This window comes from Dipteris shenzhenensis, chromosome 18 (genome assembly GCF_047967505.1).
Source record: "Dipteris shenzhenensis isolate YYH24624 ecotype China chromosome 18, Dip_SZ_1.0, whole genome shotgun sequence".
In the NCBI taxonomy this organism is placed as follows: Eukaryota; Viridiplantae; Streptophyta; class Polypodiopsida; order Gleicheniales; family Dipteridaceae; genus Dipteris; species Dipteris shenzhenensis.
In genome coordinates, this window is record NC_141613.1 from 56,320,799 (window position 1) to 56,337,824 (window position 17,026).

The 17,026-nt window shown below is 52.7% G+C and overlaps 1 non-coding gene and 1 pseudogene across 1 annotated transcript in view; both read right to left on the minus strand.

Moving 5' to 3' along the window:
* Window positions 1-13,385: 13,385 nt before the first annotated feature.
* On the minus strand, window positions 13,386-13,503 carry LOC147891457 (5S ribosomal RNA; annotated as a pseudogene).
* A 912-nt stretch (window positions 13,504-14,415) lies between these two features.
* LOC147891458 (25S ribosomal RNA) overlaps window positions 14,416-17,026 on the minus strand; it is a 3,399-nt gene continuing 788 nt past the window's right edge. The window contains exon 1 of the ribosomal RNA XR_015542662.1: window positions 14,416-17,026. This exon is cut by the window's right edge and continues 788 nt beyond it. This is a non-coding gene — a ribosomal RNA (25S ribosomal RNA).

Below are 17,026 nucleotides of genomic sequence, written 5' to 3' on the forward strand. Positions count from 1 at the left end.
GACCGCCAACTTCAGGATCTGAACTCTTTGTAAAAATATCCATAAAAGTCTCTTTTGGCTCTATCATTATGCCTACTACAAGTTTTGAAGTCATATCTTTTTTGAAGAAAGTAGCATCCCATGGATCTTCAACATCATTGAACTCCCTTTTTGACATAAATAGAAAGAGTCTCTTTTTCTTTTGATGAAGAAACCAAGCTCTTCTGCCCATGTGATATCGAGTCCACCTATTAAAGCCATTGGGGCTATATTCCTTTCCTTTCAAATTCAAAGTGACATCAGAAACCCATTCTCTGATCTCAGAGTCATTTATGATAGCCACCACATTAGTTGATTGCTCCATAATCCTACAAGAAAAGATAATGAAGAATTTAGATACATACAAGTAAAGTACAATATAAACACTTGATACAATAAATGTGGGAAATAGCCCAAAAGGCTTTACAAGGCTTCATATGGCAATAATTTTGGAAAATATCCTAGAAGGCTTTACAAGTCTTAAATATTTGTACAAATGTAAAAAAATTAGCCAATAAAGCTTTACAATAATATAAAATGTCATCTAGTGATAAAGCTTCAATCTTCGTGAAGACATGTAATCTGTCCATCCATTGATTTGCCCTCTAGTCATAAAGCTTCAATCTTCGTGATGACATGTAATCTGTCCATCCATTGATATATGTGCATTGATACCCCACTGATGCAATCTACCCACTAAAAACTGTTCCACTTATGTAGCCCACATGATATCCACTTATGCAGCCCACTGATACCCATTAAATAGTAAATGGTCGGGATGGTCGGGTTTATTACAAGGCACTTCATATGACAATAAATGTAAAAAATAGCATAGAAGGCTTTACAAGGTTTTTTATGACAATAAATGAGCTTAAATATTTATACAAATGCAATAGAAATAACCAATAATCATCAAGCTCCAATATGTCCCATGACATGTAATCTGTCCACTGATATCTGCTCATGCAATCTGTCCAGTGATAAACTTCTTGATAAATGGTAAAAGGTCTTATTTAATAGCATGTTATGAGTGTTAAACTACATGTGAGCAAAGGGACTGACAGCAATTAGGAACTAGTTAGAAAAATTTGAGCATGGCTTCGATTGGCAACTTGGAGAATTGTCTCTCCTCTAAGGCAATCTAATCTATGCTAAACTATGCTAAACCAACCGTCGAAGCGAAGAAAAGCAATAAATAATTTCTTTTTCTGTGTTCATTTTAATGTGCTAGGGTTTAAGAGGCTTAAATATGCAAAAGAAGGGGTTTTGATGTAGAGGCTAAACCTGAATGTGAGAGAAATGAAGAACAAGTATCTAAAGAAAAATTAACATTTTTCAATTTAAAAGATGAAGAAAAGCTAACATTTTTCAATTTAAAAGATGAATATATATAAAAATATTATCTCACCTTGAAAACAAACCATAAATTCACTCTTTTATAATTTTTTAAAAGTATAATATAAAACATTTAAATATATAAAACTCTCCTTACTTTCTCTCTCTCTCTCTCTCTCTCTCTCTCTCTCGACTCCTAAATCTCTTTGTAGCCATAGTCAAGACACCTCATTCTCTCTCTTAATCTTTCTCTCTCTCTCTCTGACAACTCTTATGTGTTTCCCTCTCTGTCCTCATCCCACTCATTCTCTCTCTTAGTTTATCTCAAGTCTCTCTTTCTCTCCCTCCCATGGCGGCTAAGATTTTTCATTCTCTCTCTTTATCTCTCTCTCTCTCTCTCCCTAGGATTTGTAATTATTTCTCTCTCTCGCTCTACATATCTCTCCTCTCTCTCTCTCTCTCTCTCTCTCCTCTTCTCTCTCTCTCCCTCCCTCTCTCTCTCTCTCTCTCTTAGCCTCTCTACCTCCCTACCTCTATCCTCTTGGCCGCTAGGATTTGTCATTCTTTCCCTCTCTATGTCTCTCTCTCTCTCTCTCTCTCTCTCTCTCTCTCTCTCTATCTCCCTCTCTTGGCAACCACGGCCGCTAGAAGTTTCATTCTCTCTCCCTCTCTCTTTATCTCTCTCTCCCTAAGTCTCCCTCCTCTCTTCTCTCTCTCTCTCTCTCTCTCTCTCTCTCTCTCTCTCTCTCCTGTCTCCCTCTCTCTCTTTCTCTCTCCCTAAGTCTCCCTCCTCTCTTCTCTCTCTCTCTCCCTCTCCCTCCCTACTCTCTCCCTCCCTCTAGCCTCCCTCTAGCACAGAAGTTTCATTCCTCCCTCTCTCTCCCTCTCTCTTTCTCTCTCTCTCTCTCTCTCTCTCTCTCTCTCTCTCTCTCTCTCTCTCTCTCTCTCCTCTCTCTCTTTCTCTCTCCCTAAGTCTCCCTCTTCTCTTCTCTCTCTCTCTCTCTCTCTCTCCTCTCCCTCCCTCTCTTTCTTTCCCTCCCTACTCTTCTAGCAGAGAAGTTTCATTCCCTCTCTCTCCCTCTCTCTCTTTCTCTCTCTCTCTCTCTCTTCCCTCTCTCTCTTTCTCTCTCCCTAAGTCTCCCTCTTCTTCTCTCTCTCTCTCTCTCCCTCTCCCTCCCTCTCTTTCTTTCCCTCCCTACTCTTCTCTCTCATTGCTACGAGGAGACTCTCTTCCCTCTCTCCCTCTCTCAGCTCTCTCTTTCTTTCCCTCCCTACTCTTTTCTCTCATTTAAGGAGCCCCTCTTCTCTCTCTTAATCTCTTGTCTCTCTCCCTCTCTCTCTTTCTCTCCCCCCCCTACTCTTCTCTCTCATTTCTCATTCTCTCTCTTCCTCGCTCTCTTTCTCTCCCTCCCTACTCTTCTCTCTCATTTCTCATTCTCTCTCTCCCTTTGGCGGCCACGTCTCAGCTCTCTCTTTCTTTCCCTCCCTACTCTTCTCTCTAATTTAAGGAGCCCCTGAGCCCCTCTTCTCTCTCTTAATCTCTTGTCTCTCTCCCTCTCTCTCTTTCTCTCCCTCCCTACTCTTCTCTCTCATTTCTCATTCTCTCTCCCTTTGGTGGCCACGGCCCTGAAGAGCCCCTCTTCTCTCTCTTAATTTCTCTCTTTCCCTCTCTCCTCTCGCCACGTTTCATTCTCATAAACATCTCTCTCTCTCCCTCTCTCTCCCTCTCTCTCTTTCTCTCTCTCTTTCCCTCTCTCTCTCTTTTTCTCTCTCTCCCTCTCTCTCTTTCTCTCTCTCTCCCCTCTCTCTCCCTACTCTCTCCCTCCCTCAAGCAGCCACGGCCACCACGAGACCCTCTTCTCTCTCTTAATCTCTCTCCCCCTCTCTCCTCTCTCTTTCTTTCCCTCCCTACTCTTCTCTCTCATTTAAGGAGCCCCTCTTCTCTCTGTGAATCTCTCTCTATCTCTCCCCTCTCCTCTCTCTCTTTCTCTCCCTCCCTACTCCTCTCATTTCTCATTCTCTCTCTCATTTCTATTCTCTCTCTCCTTTGGTGGCCATGGCCGCCAAGAGCCCCCTCTTCTCTCTCTTAATTTCTCTCTTTTTCCTCTCTCCTCTCTCTTTCTCTCCCTCCCTATTCCACCCCATATGCTCCCCCCCCCACACACCCCGCATGCCCCATGCCCCCACCCCCACCCCCACCCCCATGCGCCCCCCCTCCCTCAACCCCATGCCTGCCCCCCCAACACCCCATGCCCCCCCCTTGTGCGCAGGTCGCGTACCCCCCCCACCCCCACCCCCCATGCCCCCCCCCCCTCCACCCCCCATGCCCCCCCACCCCCTATGCCCCCCCCCCCCCCCACACCCCGCATGCCCCATGCCCCCCCAACCCACCCCCCACCCCCATGCCCCCCCCCCCCCCCCCACGCTCCATGCCCCCCCCCCAAACACCCCATGCCCCCCCACCCCCCCCCCCTCCCACACCCCATGCCCCCCCCCCCAACCCCATGCCCCCCTCCCCCCAACCCCATCCCCCCCCCCCCCCCCCACTCCCCATGCCCCCCCCCACCCCAACCCACCATTCCCCCCTCCTTTGCGCGACATCCCTCCCACCCCGCACTCCATGCCCCCCCCCCTGCTGTGAGTGTTTAGGGGAACCTGTGACGAGTGGAGCTGCCATCCTGCCTGGCTGCCAGCGACTATTATAAGGGAAGTCAACATTAGGGTTGACCTGTCGTGAGTGCCTAGTGGCCATTTATGGAGGATAGTGCTCTCTCATATGAGTTGATTTCGATGAGGAAAACGTCAGCGGAGGCGCCGCGGTGCCTAGCGGCCAGCCACTATTATATGGAAGATAGTGCTCTCTCATACGAGTTGATTTGGATGAGGAAAATGTCAACGGCCGTTTATGCTCCCTCTTGCTTGTAAAAACTTTCTGTTGCAATCAAGCACGTTCTAGCGATCGTTTGGCACTCCATCTAGTAGTGTCTTGCAAGTAACATCATCATGCCATCTTGTGGGTTGTGATCTTGTGGTGCACATTGAAGCGCACGCACGGGAAAGGAAAATGTGGGACCGGTTGAGGGCACGTGAAAGTGAGTGGGGAACGGTGAGGGCCATGTGAATTCTCCATACCATTGTATAAACTGTGAACCGTTGGGTACCGAACTGGGACTCGAGATGAGCCCGAAGGGGTCAAACATGTTGACCCATGTAACGGCCATTAACCGAGAAAGAAACGTGGGCTGATCAGGACGTTGCAGGGTGGACGTTCCTGGGGGTCTTGGCGACCCATGTGACTTTGTGGACCGAAGAACGTGAAGCCTAAGGGCTTGCCCAGTGGGGCGTGGTGCAAAGTGGGATAAAGGCGGACGGCCTATGCTAGGGGTCGTGTTGGCTAAGCTATGCATAAAGGGGATTTGGTATCAGAAAAGAGACATTAAGGGAGGTTGGGACTCGGTAAGGGGTCCGACGTAAGGTGCTCACAACCGGAGACTAACTTCGGAACTACCAGGCCCTTACACTTGGTATCAAAGCAAACCTCAAGGTATCGCGAGCCTTCGAGGTAGATCCTGTATTGAGGTATGGCGTCACGTGACAGGCAAGGTCAATCTTACGCACAAGGGAAGAAAGCAATACTATGGGCGATGAGGAGTGGGAAGCCGGAGATGGAAGCCGCAGTGGATGTGATGAGGGCAATTCCAGAGTGGGTGAACGTCCTCCTGAGCAAGGATATGGGTACTTGGAATGGCTAGTGTCGTGATATGACACCGAGGGTGAGACGGCCAGGTGGCACCATGAATTCATGGTGGTGTTCAAGTTGGTAATGGAACTGTATGTGAAGAAGGAGTTGGAGGATGATACAGAGGAGTGCGGGAGCAAAACGGAGGATGAAACGACGAGTGAGTCGAAGAGCAGCTCATAAAGTGAAAGTGAAGATGAGGACTTAGAGGAGGAAGAACGGCACAGGTGGAGTCAAGTATGGTGGCATGCCCAAGTAGAAAGGAGAACCAGATCTGAAACGGCGGCCAAAGAGACAAAAGGGATGACCAATGGAAGCAGGGAAGTGGAATCGTGTCATGGGAGTGCGAGAGGCGCCCCGAGTAGGACGACCGGCAAATAGTGACTTGGGGTCCAATGGAGGTGATGGATGTCACAAAATACGCGAGGCCCCAAGTGGGTAGCACAGAGTGTGCGAAGCCTCGAGTGAACGGCGTGGGAGTTGTGAGATGCATAGGAAATGGTGCGAGGTGTGGAGGCAGTGACCCGAGAGGCATGTTTGTGAAAACAAGTGGTGCGAACCCTCGAGATGCTATAAGCGTAGTGAAGACCCGAGGCACGAGAAGCGCGATTACGAAGACTAGAGGCACAAAAGGCACAGTGATGGAGACGAGAGGCACGAGAGGTGTAGGAGGTGCAAAAGAAACAAAGAGCAATGTCGTTGTACCAAAGCCAAATCAAACAAAGACTCAAGGTGAGGAGGTCAGGATAAGGAGCACGGAAGGTGTAGGCCCAAGACTAAGTGACATGGTAGGCCCGAAGAAAAGTCAAAAAAATGCTCAAGGCATGCAAGTGACCAAGGAAAACGCAGTAGGTGCGGAAATGAAACGGGTAAGTGCTCAAGGCACGAACAGTGGAAAGGGAGCAGAGGTGATGAAAAACGGCGAACAAGTTCAAGATAGAAGCATGGAAGGCGTAGTGGAATGGCAAGTGGAGATTTGGGATGAAGAAGAGGAACGGCACTGGGGCAAGGTCAAGAGAGCAATAAGAAGCCCGTGGCAACATAGAGGCGTGTGCAGAAAAGATGCCGAGGTAGAAAGGGAAAACGGTGAGGCGGTGGAGCATGAGGTGAAGGCAAGTGATGGAAAGGGAAAACGGTGGAGTACAGGTGCAGATCTAGATAGACGCAGAGGCATGATGCGAAGTGAGGACTTAAGGCAGAGGAGAAGGCATGAGGAGGAAGAAGAAGAAAAGAAGAAGGTGATGATGGCCAAGGGGATGAAGGGACGTGTGATGAGGCGAAGGCATGAAGAGGAAACGGCAGAAAGTGAAGAGGAAACGGCGGAAGGTGAAGAGGAAACGGCAGAAGGAGAAGTGGGCAAGTCAAGGCAAAGTAGAACGGCAGGAAGGATGAAGGGATGGATGAAAAGGCCAAGGCATGAAAAGGAAATGGCAGGTGAAGAAGAGGCCAAGGTGAGGCAAAGAGGTGGAAGGTGGATGTATAAGTGCAAGGTGAGACATAGGCCAAGGAGCAGGATGAGGTCAAGAAGGACCAAGATGAAGAGACGGAGAGGAGAACGGGTCTAGGGTGTGGAGCACAAAGAAGATGCAGGGCAAAGGTCCAAGCTGCAATGAGGTGCGGCGTTCAAGAGAAGAATGTAATGAGAAGAAGACGCAACGAGGTGGAAGTATGTGTGCAGAATGGCTAAGGATGAGAAAAGAGGGTCAGGAAGAGAAGTGGCGCGAAGGGTGAAGAAAACATTGAAGCACCCAAATCAAACTCTCCAAAAATGCAAAATTCTCTCTTGGGTGATGCATAAATATTCAAAGTCAACAGGGCAAGATGCATGGAAAGAAATGGAAGCAGTGCGTTAACATCATGATCCGACTGGAAGAATAAAAAACGAGTCTAAGCATGGGCTCGGAATCTTTTCCTCCTTGTTACTTGGGCTTATTGCCTAAGCCATGGAGATGACATGTGCAGAAAGAAAAGACCAAGCCGTTAGGGCATATCTTGCTTTGGGAGGTTGGAAGTTCTGGCCGGGTGAGCAAGTTGGTTCACTTGGACAGGTGGCAAATGGTCAGTTGATGCTGTGTGCGGGGTGGAAAGATTGGCCCAACATAGCGTCATCTCATGAAATCTTATTGGAAGCAGGGTGGAAATTTTGGCCAGGTGATGCTTGACTTATTCATCTCGTACGTGGGCTTCCAAGGCAAATCCGGCCAAGGGGGCCTCCTCCAAATTTTATATTGCTTGCGGTTTGGAAACATTGGCCCAAAGCAATGTCACGTCCCGATGTTACCATGTTGGCAGGTTGGAAATTTTGGCCAGGGAATTTATGCAAACGGCTAAATTTTCATTTTGCGGTGGCCTCTAAAAAAACATCCAAGCTTGAGGCACCGTCTTCTTTGCAAAATATGTTGTAAAAATACATCATTCTTTACATTGTTCACCCCCCGTTATGAGGAGAAGGCAAATTTTGGACACCCATTGTAAGAGGCCAAACTAGTGCGTGTGTGGCCACTCATATGAGACGTTCTTAGATCGGGGTTAGGCTTTTGTATGTGCGTGTGGCCACTCACTTAAGTCACCTTCGTGAGGCTAGGCTTTTATGTATAGTCGGCAACGCTCTCCCTTTAATTGATGAGGACGTCAATTCTTTTGAACAGGGGAGTGTATAAGGAAGTCAACGTTAGGGTTGACCTACCGTGAGTATTCAGAGCATTTTTGGGCGAAGGAGGTGCGGCGGTGCCTAGCGGCCAGCCACTATTATATGGAGGATAGTGCTCTCTCATATGAGCTGATTTGGATGAGGAAAACATCAGTGGCCATTTATGCTCCCTCTTGCTTGTAAATACTTTCTGTTGCAATCAAGCACGTTCTAGCGACTGTTTGGCACTCCATCTAGTACCGTCTTGCAAGTAACGTCATCATGCCATCTTGTGGGTTGTGATCTTGTGGTGCATGTTGAAGCGCACGCATGGGAAAGCAAAATGTGGGATGGGTTGAGGGCACGTGAAAGTGAGGGCCATGTGAATTCTCCATACTATTGTATAAACCGTGAACCGTTGGGTACTGAACTGGGACTCGAGGTGAGCCCGAAGGGGTCAAATACGTCGACCCACGTAATGGCCGTTAATTGGGAAAGAAATGTGGGCTGATCAGGATGTTGTGCAGTGGACGTTCTTGGGGGTCTTGGCGACCCATGTGACTCTGTGGACCGAAGAACGTGAAGCCTAAGGGCTTGCCCAGTGGGACATGGTGCAAAGTGGGATAAACGGCGGACGGCCCGTGCCAGGGGTCGTGTTGGCTAAGCTGCGCATAAAGGGGATTTGGTATCAGAAAAGAGACATTAAGGGAGGTTGGGTCTTAGCAACGGGTCCGATGTAAGGTGCTCACAACCAAAGACTAAGTTTGAAACTACCGGGCCCTTACAACTATTATATGGAAGGTCAAGTTCTCAAGGTGCTTGAGACCCCTCTTGGCATGTATGCATTTTCCCTCATGAATAAACGTTCTGAGACCGTTCTTGTGCAAATATTTTTTCTAAGTCTCATTTCTTGATGCCCTGTTGAATGTTGGCAAAATCACGCACCTTGAAACATGGAAACGTAAGGGTGACTCATGAAAGGCAAGGGGGTGGGACGAGGACGGCACTATGCAGGCACGGACTACATGCACCGCACTTGCACGGAGGGCCCGTTGTGAGGTAGAAAACGTTCCCCTGCCGGGTTTGTTCAACCTTTTTGGCCCCGTTTCGGGAAACCATAGTAGAACTGGCATTATTTGGCTAAGTGTTGGAAGCGGGACCCTACACTTGGTATCAGAGCAACTTTGAGGCGCATGCCATTGGGTGTCGCTCGGAGCATATTCCTACGTCCTGTGGGAGGGAGTGAATCGGGTCGCCATTTCCACCATGTTTGGGAATTCTCTTGTGAGCAGAGAGAGCTTGGGTACATCATTTTGGGTGAAAGGATGAATTTGCCATCTGTCCCGTTTGTTTGCCGTTTCATTGAGGAAGTAAGGCATCTTTGTGAGAGGTGAGGATGCCACATCGAAGAAAAGATAAGGGGGTTGAGAGTGAGGAGGAAAATGAGACCCTCAAGCCAAAAAGACGGAAGAAAGAGAAGAAAGACAAGAAAGGTGAAGAGAGAGAAGAAAGAGAGAAGGTAGATAGAGGCGAAGGTCTCTGGAACGTGGCTAGTGGAGGATTCAGTGCCGCACCGGACATGGGCACGTCAGGAGCTCGGGACCGAGAACCGTTATTGTTTCCGGAGACAGGTGAGGAAAATTCCATAAAGGGGGAAGGAGAACAAGACATAAACATGTTTGGGTGGGTGACTGAGGAGCTAGAACAGGGGGGGCAACATGGGCGCAAAGGGGGGGGAGGGGTGTGCGACATGCGTGCAAGGGGGGGAGGGGGCGCGACATGCACGCAAGGGGGGGTGGGTGATGGGGAGAGAGGGGGGGTATGCGACATGCACCCAAGGCAGGGGTACGTGACATGCATCCAAAAGTGAGGGTACGAGACGAATGCAGAGGGTGGGGGGGCCATGGGGATACGCGACATGCCCGCAAGGGGGGGTACGCAACATGTCCGCAAGGGGGGGGATGCAAGAGCCCTCGAGGCATAGTTGATCCCAAATTGACGTTTGGGACGAGTAGTCTCAGAAAGACTCATGCTTCTATCTTGTAGAGTATGTCATGCCCGTCGCAACCGTTCAAGACTTGCCTCGATCTGACCTCGTATGCAAAAGTTATGACCTCTTGAAGATCTGGGGGCGCCGCCACCGTCGAGGGCACGTTGGGGCCCGGGAGGGATGCCGGTGCATAGGGACGGAGGTGTGTGGCGTGGGTCCCAAATGATGTAGGAGCCCAGGCCCATGGCAGGGGCATGGTGGCATTGGGTTGGAGGCGTGGGTGCGCCTAGCATCATCGGGGTGCCATGTGTCTCGACTCAAGAGCTCGGGGCACCACTGTGGGACGGCGGCGTGGCGGCGTCGGGTTGGATGCGTGGGTGCACGGGGGCCATCGGGGGTGCGACAGCATCGGGTTGGAGATGCCGGGCCTGGCCGGGGGTGCGACGTGAGTGCTTAGGGGTGCCACACATCCCGACCCGACCCGAGAGCACAGGGCATCACCATGGGATGGGGGCGCGACGGCGTCGGGTTGGAGGCGTGGGTGTGCCTGGTGTCACCGAGGAGCACTACGTGTCTCGACCCGACCCGAGAGCTCGGGGCGCCACCGTGGGACAGGGGCACGATGGTGTCCAATTGGAGGCATGGTTGCACAGGGCATCGGGGGCATGGCAACTTCGGGTTGGAGACACGGGGCGTGGTTGGGGGGCAAGACAGCGTTCAGGGCACGATGCGGGTTCTCGAGGGACGCCACGCATCCCGACCCTACTCGAGAGCCCAGGGCACCACTGTGGGATGGGGGCGCGGTGGTGTCAGGTTGGAGGCATGGGTGCATCGGGCATCATCAGGAAGCACCATGCATCTCGACCTGACTTGGGAGCCCGAGGCGCCACCGTGATACAGGGGCGCAACGGCGTCAGGTTGGAGGTGTGGGTGTGCAGGGCATGGTCGAGGATGCGATAGCGTCGGGTTAGAGGCGTGGGTGCACGGGGGCATGGTGGGGGGCGCGATAGCATTCGGGGCACCATGCGGGTGCTCGAGCATGCCACGCATCCCGACCCGACCCGAGAGCCCGGGGCACCACCGTGGGATATGGACACGGTGACGTCGGGTTGGGGGCGTGGGTGCGCAGGGTGCAGTCAGGTGCGTGGTAGCGTCGGGTTGGAGGCATGGGTGCATGGGGCATGGCCGAGGGTGCGACAGCATTTTGGGTGCCACACCTCTCGACCCGACCCAAGAGCCCAAGGCGCCACTATGGGACGGGGGCATGGCGATGTCGGGTTGGAGGCACGAGTGCGTAGGGCATGGTCAGGGGCAACAACGTCGGGTTGGAGGCATGGGTGTGGCCAGGGACATGGCAACGTATGGGGTACCATGCGTCCCGACGTGACTCACGAGCTCGAGCCACCACCGTGGGACAGGGCCATGGCAGGGTCGGGTTGCTACGGTGAGGGGTGCGCGAGGCATCGTCGGGGGTGTGGCAACATCGGGTTACAATCGTGGGCGTGTTGGAGGTGTGGGCGCATAGGACATGGCCGGGGGCGTGGCAACGTTCGAGGCACCACGCGTCTCGACCCGAGTCGGGACCCCGAGGTGCCACCATGGGACGGGGGCGTGGTAGTATCGGGTTGCTATGACAAGAGGTGCATGGGGCATGGCCAAGGGCACGATAGCATCGGGTTGCAATCATGGGCACGCAAGACCTCGCAAGGGGTGCAACAGCATTCGGGGCACCATGCATCACGACCTGACTCGAGAGCCCAAGGGTGCGACGGCGTTGGGTTGGAGGGGGGTGCACGGGTCACCATCGGAGGTGCGACGGCCTCGGGTTGGAGGTACGAGCACGTGGGGCATGGTCGGGGGATGTGGCAATGTCAGGTTGAAGGCATGGGCGCGTAGGATGTGGCCGGGGGTGCGGCAGTGTTCAAGGCACCACGCATCGTGACCCAACTTGAGAGACCGAGGCTCACCGTGGCTCGGGGGGTTCACTATGTATAAACCCTCAATATCACGTGCGTTCAAGGCCTATTTGTAAAATCCCTTATCTGTAATTTTTCCATTAATAAAATGTACCCTTTTTCTATATAAATATGTAAAGTTTTCCCAAAATCAATTTAAAAACTCCCTTATGTAAATTAATTTCTGTAAAATTTAGATATTAAAAATATCCATCTATTGAACTCATGTGATAGGGTTACATATGATGACTGACCCCCCCGAGCACCATGGGACGAAGGCGCGGCAGCATCGAGTTGGAGGTGAGGGTGCACGGGTCATCGTCAAGGGCACGACAGCGTCGGGTTGGAGGTGCGGGCGTGCGGGGCGACGTCGAGTCGGAGGCATGGGCGCATAGGATGTGGCTGAGGGCGCGACAGCATTCGGGGCACTACGCATCGCGACCTGACTCGGGAGCCTGATGCACCACCATGGGATGGGGGCATAGTGGCGTGAGGTTAGAGGCAGGGCTATGCGGGTCATCATGAGGAGGCGCGGCAGCGTCAAGTTAAAGTGGCCGGGGCTGCGGCAACATCGAGTTGGAGGCATGAGCATGCAAGACATGGCCGAGGGTGCAGCATCATTTGGGGCACCACACATCGCAACCCGACTCGAGAACCCAAGGCACCACCGTGGGACGGGGGCGCGATGGCGTCAGGTTGGAGGCGAGGCTCTGCGGGTCATCATCGAGGCTGTGGCAGCATCGAGTTGGAGGTGCGGGCGCGTAGGGCATGGCCGAGGGCATGGTAACATCGGGTTGGAGGCATGGGCGTGTAGCACGTGGTCGGGGGCACAGCAGCATTGCAGGTGCTCGGGGCCTTGTCACACGTTCTGACCCGACACGGGAGCCCGAGGTACCATGGGACGGGGGCACAGTGCCATCAGGTTGGAGGCGTGGTTGCACGAGGCATCATCGAGGACACGGTAGCATCAGGTTGGAGACGCAACTGCACAGGGCATGGCTGAGGTGCAGTAGCATTTGGGGTGCCACACGTCCCAACCCGACTAAGGGGCCTGAGGTGCCACCGTGGGATGGGGGCGCCATGACATCGGGTTGGAGGCATGGGTGCACGGGCCGTCACAGGAGGCATGACAGCATTCGGGGTGCCATGCGTCTTGACTCAACCCGAGAGCCCGAGGCACCATCGTGGGACAGGGTAGTGGCAGCATCGGTTTGGAGGCATGGGTACAGGGGGCATCGCCAAGGGGTGCGACAGCATTCATGGTGCCATGCAGGTGCCCAAGGCGCCACGCATCCCGACCCAACCCGAGAGCTCGAGGCGCCGTCATGAAATGGGGGCGCAACGGCATTCAGGTGTGCAAGGCATCCGGGTGACGGGGTGCTCGAGGGCCAAGATGCTACGGGTGCATGGGGCATCGATGGTGTCACGGGGGATGGGACGCTGCGAGTTTGCACGACATCACATCGGGACTGCGACGGGGGGTCAAGACACTGCTGCAGCTGCGCATGGCATTGGGGGCATGATCGTGGCATCGAGACGTTGTGGGTGATCAGGTGACATTGCGCGTGGCATCAAGACGTTGCGCGACGGGGTCCTTGGTGACACGTGCTCACGGGTATCAAGGTGTGCACGACAGGAAAGCGTCGGCCGAGCGTATTGGGTGAGGTCGGCGGTCAGGGAAACCAAGGCGTGGCAAGACCGCTAACCTCGAGGGCAAAAAGGGTGTAGCACCAGGACTTCCCAGGAGGTCACCCATCCCAGTACTATTTTGGCCCTAGCACGCTTAACTACGAGTTCCGATGGGATCCGGTGTATTAGCGCTGGTGTGACCGCACCACGACAAACAACTGTGAGAAATCAATATTGTCTTATTTTGTAAAGGTGGGGGGGAGGCGCAATGGGGGATACACGACATGCGCGCAAGGGGGGGACGCATGCGCACAAGTGGGATGGGCAGGTGGGGGGGCACATGGGTGCAAGGGGGGATGGTGGGGAGGATGCGCACAAGGGGGGATGAGGGAAGGGGGAGGAGGGGGGGAATGGGTGCAAGGGGGGATGGGGGGGAGGATGCGCACAAGGGGGGATGAGGGAAGGGGGAGGAGGGGGGGCATGGTTTCAAGGGGGGATGGGGGGGAGGATACGCACAAGGGGGGATGAGGGAAGGGGGGGGGGGCATTAGTACAAGGTGGGACGGGGGGAGGATGCGCACAAGGGGGGATGGGGGAGGGGGGGTGCATGGGCGCAAGGGGGATTAGGGAAGGGGGAGGGGCACAAGGGGGGGGGGACGACAATGGGGGATGGGGTGTAGGGGGGCATGCGCACAAGGGGGGTGTTGGGGGGAGGGGGGGTGCGCAGGCGCACAAGGGGGGGCAAGGGGGGGATGTGCACAAGGGGGGGTTGGGGGGGTGCGCATGCGCACAAGGGGGGGTTGTTAGGGGGGGGCATGTACACAAGGGGGATGAGGGAAGGACAAGGGTGCACATGCACACAAAGCGGGGGGGCGAGGGGATGCACACAAGGGGGGGATGAGGGAGGGGGGGCACATGCACACAAGAGGGGGTGTGCAAGGGGGGGTGGGGTGTGCACGTGCACAAGGGGGGGATCGGGGGGGGCACGTACGCACACAAGATGGGATTGGGGAGGGGGAGTCGCGCACAAGGGGGGTTGAGGGAATGGGGGGGGAGCAAAAAACCACACCTGAGAGAGAGACACAAGGAGACGGGCCGCACGGGGCCATGGAGAGGAGGGGACAAATCGGTGCGGCGGCAGGCTGAATCTCAGTGGATCATAGCAGCAAGGCTACTCTACCACTTACAATACCTGGCCACATATTTAAGACGTCTACAAAGGATTCATCTCCCCGATTGTCTGGAATTGCCATTCAGAGTCCACAAGGTGGCTCCTTCGGCCACCTTGAGGGAGGCTCTCAACACATGCTCTCGAGGATGCACAAGCATCCCTACTATCAGTCGAGTAACAACTGGGGAGGTAGAGAGCACTGCGTCTAGCACGGATTTTGACTTAGAGGCGTTCAATCATAATCCTACACATGGGAGCTTCGCGCCATTGGCTTTTCAACCAAGCGCAATGACCAATTATGTGAATCAACGGTTCCTCTCGTACTAAGTTGGATTACTATTGTGGCACCGCTCATCAGTAGGGTAAAACTAATCTGTCTCACGATGGTCTAAACCCAACTCATGTTCCCTATTAGTGGGTGAACAATCCAACACTTGGCGAATTCTGCTTCGCAATGATAGGAAGAGCCGACATCGAAGGATCAAAAAGCAACGTCGCTATGAATGCTTGGCTACCACAAGCCAATTATCCCTGTGGTAACTTTTCTGACACCTCTAGCTTCAAATTCTGAAACACTAAAGGATCGATAGGCCATGCTTTCACAATTTGTATTCGTTCTGAAAATCAAAATCAAATGAGCTTTTACCCTTTTGTTCCACACGAGATTTCTGTCCTCGTTGAGCTCATCTTAGGACACCTGCATTATCTTTTAACAGATGTGCTGCCCCAGACAAACTCCCCACCTGACAATGTCTTCCGCCTGGATCGGTGCGTGGATGTGCCTTAAGACTAGAAGCAGGGGCCGAGCCCCGCCTCCACCTCACGGAGTAAGTAAAATAACGTTAAAAGTAGTGGTATTTCACTTGCACTAGAAGCTCCCACTTATTCTACACCTCTCAAGTCATTTCACAAAGTCAGACTAGAGTCTAGCTCAATAGGGTCTTCTTTTCTCGCTGATTCTTCCAAGCCCATTCCCTTGGCTATGGTTTCGCTAGATAGTAGATAGGGACAGTGGGAATCTTGTTAATCCATTCATGCGCTTCACTAATTAGATGACGAGGCATTTGGCTACCTTAAGAGAGTCATAGTTACTCTCGCCCTTTACGCGTGCTTGGTTGAATTTCTTCACTTTGACATTCAGAGCACTGGAAATCACATTGCGTCAACATCCGTAGGGACCATCGCAATGCTTTGTTTTAATTAAACAGTCGGATTCCCCTTGTCCATACTAGTTCTGAGACGATTATTCATCGCCTAGGGAGGGCCGCCCCGCAAGGGGTGACGTTTTGTGCCCATCGACCGATCGGCACGCAGAGGTCTGCCCTCACCGCTGGTGCAGCTTAGGCAGACCCTCAACAGCCTCTGGGGTCAGTTCGCATACCCCTAGACCCAGCCCTCAGAGCCAATCCTTTTCTCAAAGTTACGGATCCATTTTGTCGACTTCCCTTACCTACATTGTTCTATCAATGAGAGGCCATTCACCTTGGAGACCTGATGCGGTTATGAGTATGATCGGGCGTGATCGACAATCAATCCTCTAGATTTTCACAGGTCGTCGGGGGCACACCAGACATCGCGAGATGTGTGGTGCTTTACTAGCCATTGCACCCGATCTCTGGGTGATCCGATTTCAGGGTGGGCAGGCTATTAAAAAGAAAAGAGAACTCTTCCTGGGGCCCCCGTCGGCGTCTCCAGATTCGATCACGTTACCGTCCATCGCCATGTCTCAGTTCAAGAATATTGACCCAATTCCCTTTTGATGCGTGGCACGCAGTGCGCCCTTGACACAGGACTACCCCATCTCTTAGGATCGACTAACCCATGTCCAATTGCTGTTCACATGGAACCTTTCTCCACTTCGATCTTCAAAGTTCTCATTTGAATATTTGCTACTACCACCAAGATTTGCATTGGGGGCCGTTTCACTCGGGCTTGCACCCGGAGCTGCACCATGACCCCCATGCCCTCCTACTCATCAGGGCTTTGCACTCGCCCCGATGGTTGGGTGTAGGTCGCGCACTTCAGCACCATCCATTTTCGCTGCTAATTGATTCAGCAAGTGAGTTGTTACACACTCAGCAGATTTCGACTTCCATGACCACTGTCCTGCTATCTTAATCAATCAACACCCTTTGTGGGATCTAGGTTAGTGCACATTTTGGCACCGTAACCTGGCTTTTGGTTCATCTTGCATCGCCAGTTCTGCTTACCAAAAATGGCCCACTTGGAGCTCCCATTCTGCACCGGGGTTCAACAGAGCAACCTCGGCTGCTTACCTATTTAAAGTTTGAGAATACGTCAAGGGTGTTACACCCCTGATGCCTCTAATCATTCGCTTTCCCGATAAAACTGCGCAACGAGCTCCAGCTATCCTGAGGAAAACATCGGAGAGAACCAGCTACTAGATGGTTCGATTAGACTTTTGCCCCTATACCCAAGTCTGACGAACGATTTGCACGTCAGTATCACTACCAGCCTCCACCAGAGTTTCCTCTGGCTTCGCCCTGCTCAAGCATAGTTCACCATCTTTTGAGTCCCAGCAGGTACGCTGCCACTCAAAC